Genomic DNA, 12,143 nt, shown 5'->3' with positions numbered 1-12,143 from the left:
ATAAGCGGGTTCTAGTTAACACTTTACTGTCACTTTCACTATAAAAATAGCTTCTGAAAGGAATGCAAAACAAACTGGGCTCTCTCTCTTCCTCTTTCACACACAGGTGGCTTTGCCTGCTCACCCTGCCCCCATGAGCTTCAGTCTTGCCGAGATTTAAAGGCACACATACATACCTTCCAAAATACAAGGAGTTTGCAAGTTTCTAATCCTGCCTGAGATCTAAGGGCACATGGTGGCTGCTGGGCGGGGCTTCCCCGATCTGCAACCTTCCAAATATTGCCACAGTACCTGGAAGAAAATGGAATTGTAAGCGTTCTTACCATGTTATTGAAAATGTCTGTGGGAAGCTCATAGAAGCAGAAGTGAAATGAGGGATCAAGTACAACCTCATAGCATTTGAATGCTATGCCAGCTGCATTTTAAACATTTGCAGTTAAAAGCTTGGGACTTCGGAGATGTTTACTCACTTCTTGAACTGCCACCTGGACTTTTTCATCTGAAGAAATGGTGCATTGAATTGCATTTCAAATAAATTTTTCAGGACTCTGGTTTGGGTGGAATGGATGTTCTGTCGCCTAACGTTTTAATTATTTATGAATTGCCTTTACAAAAGAGTTTGAATTATTATATGTTTAATTAGAATTATTATTAATTTTTGAGGCTGGTAATCACAGAAGACTGTTGGACCTGGGGACTGGTAAACCTATGAACTACCAGGGTGTCCTGCTCTGGGGGGCGGGGGGTAGAAAAGGGAAGTGCCAGCCAAACAGTTGCTGCCCTCAACCAAAAGCCAGGTGGAACATCTCTGTCTTATAGGCCCTGTGGAACTGCAGGGCCCTGATGTCTTCTGGCAGAGAAACAATCAAGTTGGACCAATAAAACCCTGACCCTGGATGAGGGCAGCCAGGCCCAGCCCCGTAGCCAGGATTTGAAGAATTGGGGGCCCCTGATTTTTTCAGGGGGCACGTAGTGGCCCCAACCTCCATGGCCTTCTCTCCTACCACCGCTGAGGAGGAAAGCTGCCAGCTTGCTGCCATACAGCCTTCCCCCTCCCCACAGTTGCCCCAAGGTGATCCCTTTCCACCCCTCTTCCAGCAGCTCTGGTGGGGAGCCACTCAGAGGTTTAGATACATGCCGCACGGTCTCCTGCCCTTACCTGTAGCATGCTCCAGCTAGGCAAGCCTGGCAGGCATGGGGGGGCGGGGTGGAAGGCGCCACCAAGTTGCAACTGACTTCTGGAGCTACAAGACCTCCAATTCGGATTTCTTCCTGTCGGAGGGCGAGCCGAGGCTGCCCAAGTAGGCTTGCCAATCCCCAGGTCCCAGCGGGAGTTCTTCTGCTTTCCCAGGCTCCTTCCCATCCCCAGTCAGCTGGTCGGCAGGGGGGAGCCCCTCCCCCAGAGGACCATGTGCCTTTCCACCGCCGGAGGCTTCAGTCTCCGATTGAAAGGCTTCCTCTTGGGATGGTGTCTGTGTTACCTGGAAGAAGTTGGCAGCAACTCGTGAGTAAAGAGGCCACTCCCTCACTTCAGAGTCACCAGAAACGGCGGGAGGGTGGGGGGAGGGAAACGTCTGCTGAGCACTTTATTATTCCCTATGTGGAGATCGATTCTCATAGGGTATAATGGGGAATTGATCTGGAGGTTTCGGGGGCTCTGGGGGAGCTGTTTTCTGAGGTAGAGGCACTGAATTTTCAGTATAGTATCTAGTGCCTCTCCCCAAGTTTCAAAACGATTGGACAAGGGGGTCTAATTCTATGAGCCCCAAGAGAAGGTGCCCCTATCCTTCATTATTTCGTATGGAAGGAAGACATTTAAAAAGGTGTGCTGTCCCTTTAAATGTGATGGCCAGAACTCCCTTGGAGTTCAATTATGCTTGTCACACCCTTGTTCCTGGCTCTGCCCCCAATGTCACCTGGCTCCACCCCCAAAGTCCCCAGTTATTTCTTGAATTGGACTTGGCAACTCTATGCCCAAGCGCAGCTCCCACCCTAACTTGGGTGGCCAGTGAGACCAGGCCAGAAAACCCCTGCAGGCAAACATCACCTCTCCACTGATCCTCAGCCCTGGACTGCAGCCGGGACCTCCACTTGTGTGCACCAGCCTACCCTGCCCTGTCTGCAATGGAGCCATCCGCCCCCTACCCCTGCCGCCCCACTTGAGGGCCAGAACGGCCTCTTCTTGCAGGTGCCCTCTAGCGCAACATCAGCCCAATGTGGAGCTTAACTTTCAGTCCTTGGCTCCGAAAGTGCCCCTTTGTTTCTGCTTGTTGAGGGGTCAGAGATTTCTTCCAGCCCCTAAGAAATCAGAAGCGACAGGGAATTTAACTTTCAGTCCTGGGTGCTGAAAGTGCCCGTTGTTTCTGCTTGCTGAGGGGTCAGAGATTTCTTCCAGCCCCTAAGAAATCAGAAGCAACAGGGAATTTAACTTTCAGTCCTGGGCGCTGAAAGTGCCCGTTGTTTCTGCTTGCTGAGGGGTCGGAGATTTCTTCCAGCTCCTAAGCAAGCAGAAGTAAGGTGGAGCTTAACTTTCAGTCCTGGGTGCTGAAAGTGCCCCATTGTTTCTGCTTGCTGAGGGGTCATAGATTTCTTCCAGCTCCTAAGCAAGCAGAAACAACTTTGAGTTTAACTTTCAGTCCCCCTTGTTTCTGCTTGCTGAGGGGTCAGAGATTTCTTCCAGCCCCTAAGCAAGCAGAAGCAACACGGAGCTTAACTTTCAGTCTTCAGCTCCAAAAGTGCCCCTTTGTTTCTGCTTGCTGAAGGGTCAGAGATTTCTTCCAGCCCCTAAGAAAACAGAAGCAACAGGGAATTTAACTTTCAGTCCTGGGCGCTGTAAGTGCCCCTTTATTTCTGCTTGCTGAGGGGTCAGAGATTTCTTCCAGCCCCTAAGAAATCAGAAGCAACAGGGAATTTAACTTTCAGTCCTGGGCGCTGAAAGTGCCCGTTGTTTCTGCTTGCTGAGGGGTCGGAGATTTCTTCCAGCTCCTAAGCAAGCAGAAGTAAGGTGGAGCTTAACTTTCAGTCCTGGGTGCTGAAAGTGCCCCATTGTTTCTGCTTGCTGAGGGGTCATAGATTTCTTCCAGCTCCTAAGCAAGCAGAAACAACTTTGAGTTTAACTTTCAGTCCCCCTTGTTTCTGCTTGCTGAGGGGTCAGAGATTTCTTCCAGCCCCTAAGCAAGCAGAAGCAACACGGAGCTTAACTTTCAGTCTTCAGCTCCAAAAGTGCCCCTTTGTTTCTGCTTGCTGAAGGGTCAGAGATTTCTTCCAGCCCCTAAGAAAACAGAAGCAACAGGGAATTTAACTTTCAGTCCTGGGCGCTGTAAGTGCCCCTTTATTTCTGCTTGCTGAGGGGTCAGAGATTTCTTCCAGCCCCTAAGCAAGCAGAAGCAACACAGAGCTTAACTTTCAGTCCTGGGCGCTGAAAGTGCCCCCTTGTTTCTGCTTGCTGAGGGGTCAGAGATTTCTTCCAGCCCCTAAGCAAGCAGAAGTAAGGTGGAGCTTAACTTTCAGTCCTGGGCGCTGAAAGTGCCCCCTTGTTTCTGCTTGATGAGGGGTCAAAGATTTCTTCCAGCTCCTAAGGAAGCAGAAGCAAGGTGGAGCTTAACTTTCAGTCCTGGGCGCTGAAAGTGCTCCATTGTTTCTGCTTGCTGGGGATGCAGAGATTTCTTCCAGCCTCTAAGCAAGCAGAAGCAACAGGGAGCTTAACTTTCAGTCCTTGGCTCCGAAAGTGCCCCGTTGTTTCTGCTTGCTGAGGGGTCAGAGAATTCTTCCGGCCCCTAAGCAAGCAGAAGCAACGGTGTATGATGACAGCAGAATGGAGAAGGATGCAGCCGAGGCACTGGAGGCTGGTTAGGGGCCCCAAGTCAGGGGGCTGTGCCCCCACAGGCTCCCTTGTAGCTAAGGGCCTGGCCAGGCCTCCCTAGGGCCAGGGATCACCAGAGTGTTGCTACCAGAGGAGTGCAAGGCTCTTCCAGGGACATATCAGAGGAGACAGTTCTGTAGATACGTTAGTCCCAGACTACTCAAGGCCTAAAAGTCAAAACCAAAACCTTGAATCTGCCTTGGTACTCCACTGTGAGCCAGTGTAGCTGGCGCAACACCACTTGAATCTGTGCTGTCCGTGGCGTTTCCGCCAGGACTTGTGCCACCACATTCTGGACCCTCTGAAGTTTCCAGGCCAGTCTCAAGGGTAAGCCAGTGTAGAGTGAGTTACAGTGATCTAGTCTGAAGGTTACTGTTGCATGGATTAATGCAGTTAGATCAGGATGTGACAGGAGGGGAGCCAGTTGCTGGCGGAGGTGGAAAATTGCCCCCTTACTAATATGCATGACCTGGGCCTCCATTGAGAGGGAGGTATCCACCATCACACCCAGGCTCTTGACAGATGGTGCTGGTATCAGCGGTGCCCCGTCAAGAGCCAGTAATCTGCATGCTGATTCCAATCCTGTCCCTCCCAGCCACAGAAGCTCCATCATTGATGGATTCAGCTTCAACCTGATCTTTCTTAGCCAGCCCACCACAGCCTTCAATCCCTCAGCCAGATTTTGTGGGACAGTAGCTGACCAGTTGCCCAACAATAGATATAGCATATCGATGACACCCAAGCCCAAAACTCCTTGCCAGCTGGGCAAGGGGTGCATATAGATGTTATCATCAGGGAGAGGAATGCTCCCTGAGGAGCCCCACATAACAGGGGGCAACTAGTGGACATATCCTCACCCTGCGTGACCCTCCGTCCCCAACCATAGAGAAAGGAGGAGAGCGTATTCCTATGTTGGTGAGGCGGTGAGTCATAAGGTCATCGTTGACTGTGTCGAATGCCAGCGAGGTCAAGCAACAGCAGCAGCATTGACCCGCCTTGATCCAGCTGTCTTCGGAGATAATCTGCATCGAAAAGTAGGGAAGCCCCTTGAACATATGAAGCTGCCTTATACTGAATCAGACCCTTGGTCCGTCAAAGTCAGTATTATCTACTCAGACTGGCAGCGGCTCTCCAGGTTCTCAAGCGGAGGTTTTTCACACCTACTTGCCTGGGCCCTTTTTTAGTTGGAGATGCCGGGGATTGAACCTGGGACCTTCTGCTTCCCAAGCAGATGCTCTACCACTGAGCCACCATCCCTCACCTAACCACCATCCCTCCCCTTGTAGTAAGAAGATCTGTATATGCATGATTAGAGCCCTGGTTTAACAATACGGTCAGCTTTTTTGAAGGGGAACTATCGAACCGCAGTAAGTTTTCAAAAATTTGCGTTTTAAACCTGGGATCGATATGTTGATGACATTATAGAGATGTCTCAGTCCTTTTATAGGAAAAAATAAATGTTCTTCCTCTCAAGCATATGCATTTGTTTGCTGTGTTTTTAAGTAGGCATCCTTGTGTTTATTGATCTTAATAACACCCGAAGAAAGCTTCTGTCTTCCGCTGTGGTTTTATGCCTAAAGGGAACGAAAGAAGAGCTACACGATACTAGCATTCTCTTTGCAGCAATGTATTATTAGGACTTTCTCGGTGTAATTGTAATCATGAGGGCTAGAGGGCATGCTGGATTCACAACTGCTGCAGCTGCAGCTCCTTTGGTATCCAGCCTCCTGCTCTGGAGAATCCAGTTATTCCTTTTGCAAGCAGCATTCTGGGTGACTACAAGCAAACACAGCAAGCCGTGAAGACAGCAACAGTGTTTGGGTTACTAATGTGTCTCCCGGGGAGTATCAGTTTTACTGCATGCATAATTAGAATTCCCCAATACTAGATCGATGTCTACGCTGACATTTGTGGTTACTAACAGAGCTGTAAATGTTCCATGGGATCCCAGCACCCACCATGCGCTGCGCAATTTGGAATCTTTTTTTTTTTTTTTTACGACACATTTTATTTCCCTTTTGTCAAATTCGTAGAGCAAAAGATAGAAAATCATGACTTTTCTGGTCTATGTTTTTTGTCAGAGGCAGCATACGCTCCACTGAGAAAACAGAAGCCGCGATGGATCGTTCTCAGGCCTTTGTGGAGACAGTATACCTTCTTTATCAGGCAGGTGTTGCCCAGCGCATCCATTCCTAGCACATCCTTGCCAAATGTCATTGTGATATGGACACCCACTGGGCGAGGTGATCTAGGATGTCCAGGAGCAATTCACAAAATATTTCTAAGTCCTGGTTCTTGTGTACATTGTTATGTGCAACTGTTTTTTTTTTAAATTTTTCTTACAACTTTCTTAGGTTCCTCTTAAAAGTGCCCATGCAGAGCGAATGGTGTGTGTGTGGGGGGAATTTGCAATATTTTCCCTGTCATTTTTGCTTGATGGTTAGGGCTGTCAGCTCTGGGTTGGGAAAAACCTGGAGATTTTGGGGTGGAGTCTGGGAAGCATAGGGTTTGGGGAGGGGAGGGACCTCAGCAGAATCCATCCTCTAAAGCCGCCATTTTATCTTTTGCCTGGAGATCAGTTTTAAAGCAGGAGATATCCAGGTCCCACCTGGATAGGGTTGCCAATACCCAGGTGGGGGCAGGGGATTCCCCGGTTTGGAGACCCTTCCCCCGCTTCAGGGTCGTCAGAAAGCGGGGTGGGGGAGGGAAATGTCTGCTGGGAACTCTATTATTCCCTATGGAGATTTATTCCCATAGAAAATCATGGAGAATTGATCCGTGGGTATCTGGGGCTCTGGGGGGTTGTTTTTTGGGGTAGAGGCACCAGATTTTCAGTATAGCATCTAGTGCCTCTCCCCAAAATACACCCCAAATTTCAAAAAGATTGGACCAGGGAGTCCAATTTTATGAGCCCCAAAAGAAGTTGCCCCTATCCTTCATTATTTCCTATGGAAGGAAGGAATTGAAAAGGTGTGCCGTCCCTTTAAATGTGATGGCCAGAACTCCCTTTGGAGCAATTATGCTTGTCACAGCCTTGATCTTGGCTCCACCCCTAATGTCTCCTGGCTCCACCCCCAAAGTCTCCTGGCTCCACCCCCAAAGTCCCCAGATATTTTTTGAATTGGACTTGGCAACCCTACTGTCATGGCGCTGAACCACATTGAGAGCTCAGCTGCCCTTTCCATCTTTAGTGATAGCTCTTATCTTGCTCATTGCTCAGAACTCATTTAAAATCTGGTCTTTATCCTGCACCTCCCATCCTTGGCCTGAGTTTTGTGTGGTAGCCTGGCATTTAACTGGACCAGCCTTTTAAAACTCTGAACAAGTAGTTTTACTCAGAAGAGACCTGAAAACATGCGGCCAGTCATGCAAAACACGGCCACTGTTTATTTGTAAGCAACAAAGTGAAATATTTACATTGTCTTTGCTAATTCACATTGCTATCTTAAACAGAGTTACACCCTTCTAAACCCTTTGAGTTAAATGGATGTAGAATGGTGTAACTCTGTTTAGGACTGCACTATTAGGCAGGTGGCAAAAGCTCCACTAAGTTAGTGAAGACTGAAGCAGAGAAATAACGAGGTCCGCACACATTACTGGTATGAAATGAGGTTTACTTTTGGCACCAAGAGCGGAACTTAGTCGGGCCCCCAAAATGACTAAGTTAAAATCATTCTACATATAGACCATTTTATTCACACAGGCACCCAACAGCGCAGGCACCCAGGCTTATCTGATTCAATATTCCCCACCCCCTTGTAACTCTTTCTAGTACTTTTCCATTCCTCCTGTCTCCATGCTTTATCAGCTCCAGCAAGAAGCTTCTCAAGGAGGCCCCTTTGTGTTACTTTTCCATTCCTCCTGTCTCCATGCTTTATCAGCTCCAGCAAGAAGCTTCTCAAGGAGGCCCCTTTGTGTTACTTTTCCATTCCTCCTGTCTCCATGCTTTATCAGCTCCAGCAAGAAGCTTCTCAAGGAGGCCCCTTTGTGTTATCCTAACTCACATCTGTTTCACACACCCACTGAAGGCTGTCTGTGCTTCTAGCGAACATTGCATCAGAAACAGAAGCATGTTTTGAAGACAGAAGCATGCTTTCATTCATTATCATAGGGGTATTCATTAATTATTCAGGGGTCTCCCTTCAAGACCTTGTGGGTGCTTTGACTTGGTGGGTCACTTTACAGTTGCCAGCTCTGTGTTGGGAAATTCCTGGTGATCTGAGGGTAGAGCCTGGGGAGTGGAGGGACTGCAACTGGGTATAATGCCACAGTAGTCACCCTCCAAAGCAGCCATTTTCTCCAGAGAAATTGTCCTCTGTAGTCTGGAGATTAGTTATAATTCTGGGAGACCTCCAGGCCCTAAATCACTAGCTGTGTGGGCCTGGTGCATGATTATTTTCTGACCAATTGTGGAGGATGAGCGATGGTGCCCTTAAAATGTCAAAGCAATGCTCTTCATGATGCTCAGATGAAGTAGGCACAAGAGTACTCTGGAAGGAGGAAAGGTTTTTTGCCTTCTCATCTGTCTCTTGACCTCCTCCCTTCTCTTCTTTTCACCATAAATTGGACTCTTTCAGCCTGAGGCAGAAGTGCCATTGGTGCTTTCAACCCAGGGGGGATAGCACAGAGGCAAGCTGTGAGGGGAGGGACGGTGGCTCAGTGGTAGACCATCTGCTTGGGAAAGCAGAAGGTCCCAGGTTCAATCCCTGGCATCTCCAAAAAAGGGTCCAGGCAAATAGGTGTGAAAAACCTCAGCTTGAGACCCTGGAGAGCCACTGCCAGTCTGAGAAGACAATACTGACTTTGATGGACCAAAGGTCTGATTCAGTATAAGGCAGCTTTGTATGTTCATAAGCTATGTACATCTGCTGCTCCTGTAGTAGAACTCTATCATTTTTGATCATCGTATTTGAAAAGGTGACCAAAGCACAACCTGAGACTGGAATTGGCTGGGAAAAGGGGAAAGCGCCTGAAACGGAAGACTAGAAAAACACCTGCAGCTAGTAAAAGCAAATGAAAACCATTGTCAGCAAGCAGCAAAGAATATCAATAAAAGGGTTGGGATTCGGTGTGGGGGGATGCTGAAGGATGATGTGTCTTTCTGGATCTGAGAGAGGCTGAGAAACTGGTTATTTTGCAGTGTGATAAAAATATAAGGATGCTTCCCCAGAGTTGTCTGTTTTCCTTCCATTCCAGATTCTGCAGTAGAGTTGCCAGGTCTGTGTTGGAAAATACCTGGAGACTTCAAAGCGGCCATTGTCTTCAGGGGAGCTGATCTCTGCCAGCTGGAGATCAGTTGGAAAAGTGGGGGTTCTCCAGGTGTCACCTGGAGGCTGGCAACCCAATCTGGAAGCAGGAGAGGAGAGGCACTCCAGACGTACACAGGAGTAGGCAAAGAGTTACTGAATGAGCCAGTAATGGACAGGAGGACTTTCTGACTCCTAGAGGAGGGCTTGGTATTTCAGCTGTCTGAGGACCACTTTGTGAAGCCAAGTTGAACCTAAAGTCCGAAATTAACCATGCACAGGAATGCAGTCATTTCCCGTAAACTGAATTACGCGATTTTGATTAAAAATTTGTTCTCAATGTCTCTGTTTTTAGGGTGGAATGTTCTAAGAAGGTATAAGTCATATAAAAGCCTAGGTGGCATAAGTGCAAGTTTTCTTTGGGGTCATGGCTATGGCCACTGTTCTGAATTGCTTCAAAATGTACCTCCGCTCACTTGTAGGATACAAGTTTGAAGTAAGAAGACTGCAGCTACTCTGAACTCTGTACATTGCTCAGAAATTGAATGCCCAGCAACTGTTTTGAATTCTGCCCTAGGTCAGAGACTCCAGCCATGCATTTACCAAATGAAGGTATCTGTGATGCCATAATTTTGTAATTTTCAGTACCATGTTACCCTTATGAATGAGGCAGAAACAAGGCACCTGTAAATGAACATCCAGGGAAACTTATAAAATGTTCCCCTAAAGGCTTTTCTGTGTTGCCTTTTAGTGTCAAATTTGTGACCATTAGTTTGTCCTATGCACATGATATGTATATTTGCAGATCTTAAAGTGACTTATTCTAAAAGTGAATTTCAAAAACAGGACACAGCAGGAGACCACCTTATGGAGGCCTCACCACCATAAGTAGTGATAATGGAGGTCCCTCCCTGTGATATCACTGGCTCCTCCCTATGATGTCACTGGATCCACGTTCTTTTAAGGACTTAGCATAGCAATGCCTCTGGCATTGGAAAGTCTACAGCCCTGCTGACAGATCTTCAGCCTATGATAAAGAAACTTGCACATTTTGAATCATAAACTTGGTCTCACTGAATTATTTCCACCAGATTGCAGCCCAGAGATTCATGCTAAAGGTTTACACACAGAGTTTAAGCAAGAAACAAAGCAGTTGTGTCTCATCTGTTTCTCTGGGTTGCAACCTTGTGATCCAAGTTAAAAATCTCTCTCTGAAATTAGCTTAGGCCCATAGTTCATTTTTGAGCAGAGATAGGGAAGGAAACAGGATCCCTCCCTGCATTTCATCTTGTTAGTTTAGAGCAGGGGTGTCAAACATGAGGCCCAGGGCCAAATCAGGCCCCCGAGCAATGGTTTCTTGTCTGCTTCCTTCTCTCTTTCTCTTGCTTCCTTCTACATCTCAGCTTGCTTTGCAAGGCTTGCTCAATGGCACAGGAGTTACAGAGCAAAACCTTGTTTTTCTCCATTGGTTGAGGCTCCTACCCCTCTGGGTCCCCTTAGGGAAATAAAAATGAAAGGGGAAATAAAGAAAGGGAAATTGTTTAAGTTGATAAATTTGTATGGCCCGTGAATGATGTTATAAATATCCAAATGGCCCTTGGCAGAAAAAAGGTTCCCCACCCCTGTTCTAGTCCATCATCCTGTCTCATATGGCGGTCAACCAGTTACTGTGGATAGCTAACAGCAGGCACAGAGGCCTGCTGATGACATCTTGGCACTGGTATTATTACTAGGTTTACTGCCTCTGAATGTAGATTTTTCCTTTTAGTCACAATGACTAGTATGCACTAATAGCCAATCTCCAGGTAGTAGCTGGAGATCTCCTGGGATTACAGCCGATCTCCAAGCAACAGAGATTTTTCACCTGGAGAAAATGGTCACTTGGGAAGGTGGACTCTATGGCAGTATGCCCCACTGAAGCCACTCCCCTCCACAAACCCCACCCTCCTCAGGCTCCACCTACCCAGATCTCCAAGTGTTTTTGAACCCAGAGCTGGCAATCCTACCTGTTCTCCATGAATTTGCCTAATCTCCTTTTAAAGCCATCTACTCCTGCGGCCATCACTACATCCTCTGATAGTGGATTCCACATTTTACTCTCTCGTTGAGTAATGAAGTATTTCTTGAATCTCCCACTGAGTAATGAAGCATTTCCTGACTGTCCTGAATCCCCTGAGTTCTAATATTTCAGAAGATGGAGAAAAAATTCTGCCTGTTCTCTCTAGCCCATGAATAACTTTGTAAACTCTATAATCCTCCCCTCCAGTTATCTCATTTCTAAACTAAAAAGTCCCAGACCAGAATTGCCTGGCATGATCTGGTGGCACGTGGGAGAAAGGGGACACAGAGACTTATGGTTGGAGAGGCGATCAGTGTCCCTGATGCAATGATATCACTTCTAGTGCATCCTAAAAGCACTTGTTTCCGGAGTGGGGGGTGGGAACCACCATACGATTACCCCAAAGGAGGCAACCTTTGTGTGCCAAAAATTCATCCCGGTGGGATGCGAAGGTCCAAAACTCAGCGTCTACTTTGCCCGTGGGCCAACCCCTCCCCACCCAGTCCAAAACACATGCAAGCAGGGCTTTTTGTGTAGAAAAAGCCCAGCAGGAACTGATTTGCATATTAGGCCACACACCTCAACACCAAGCCAGCTGGAACTGACATCAAGCCAGCCAGAACTGCGTTCCTGTGCGTTCCTGCTTTAAAAAAAAAAAAAAAAGCCCTGCATGCAAGGATATGGTTGCGGCCCGAGAAACGGGCTACCTCAGCATCATGTGGTGGACCAGCACCGGATCAGGGTCCTCCAATGGCAACGGGAGGTGTCTGAGGGCATCTCCGTGGTCCATTGCTTTGCCCGGGCGGTAGACAAGTGCATAGGTGCACACGCTGAGGAACTCATTCAAATGCAGGATGCACTGGGACAGGATCTGCGGGGTCTGGGGGTCTGGTGGGGGAGGCCCAGCAGCAGCTTGTGGTCTGTGGCAATTGTGAAGTGCCACCCATACAGGTAATTGTGGAATTTGTACAACCCC

This window comes from Heteronotia binoei, chromosome 21 (genome assembly GCF_032191835.1).
Source record: "Heteronotia binoei isolate CCM8104 ecotype False Entrance Well chromosome 21, APGP_CSIRO_Hbin_v1, whole genome shotgun sequence".
NCBI classification, from domain to species: domain Eukaryota; kingdom Metazoa; phylum Chordata; class Lepidosauria; order Squamata; family Gekkonidae; genus Heteronotia; species Heteronotia binoei.
This window is presented reverse-complemented; position numbering follows the sequence as displayed.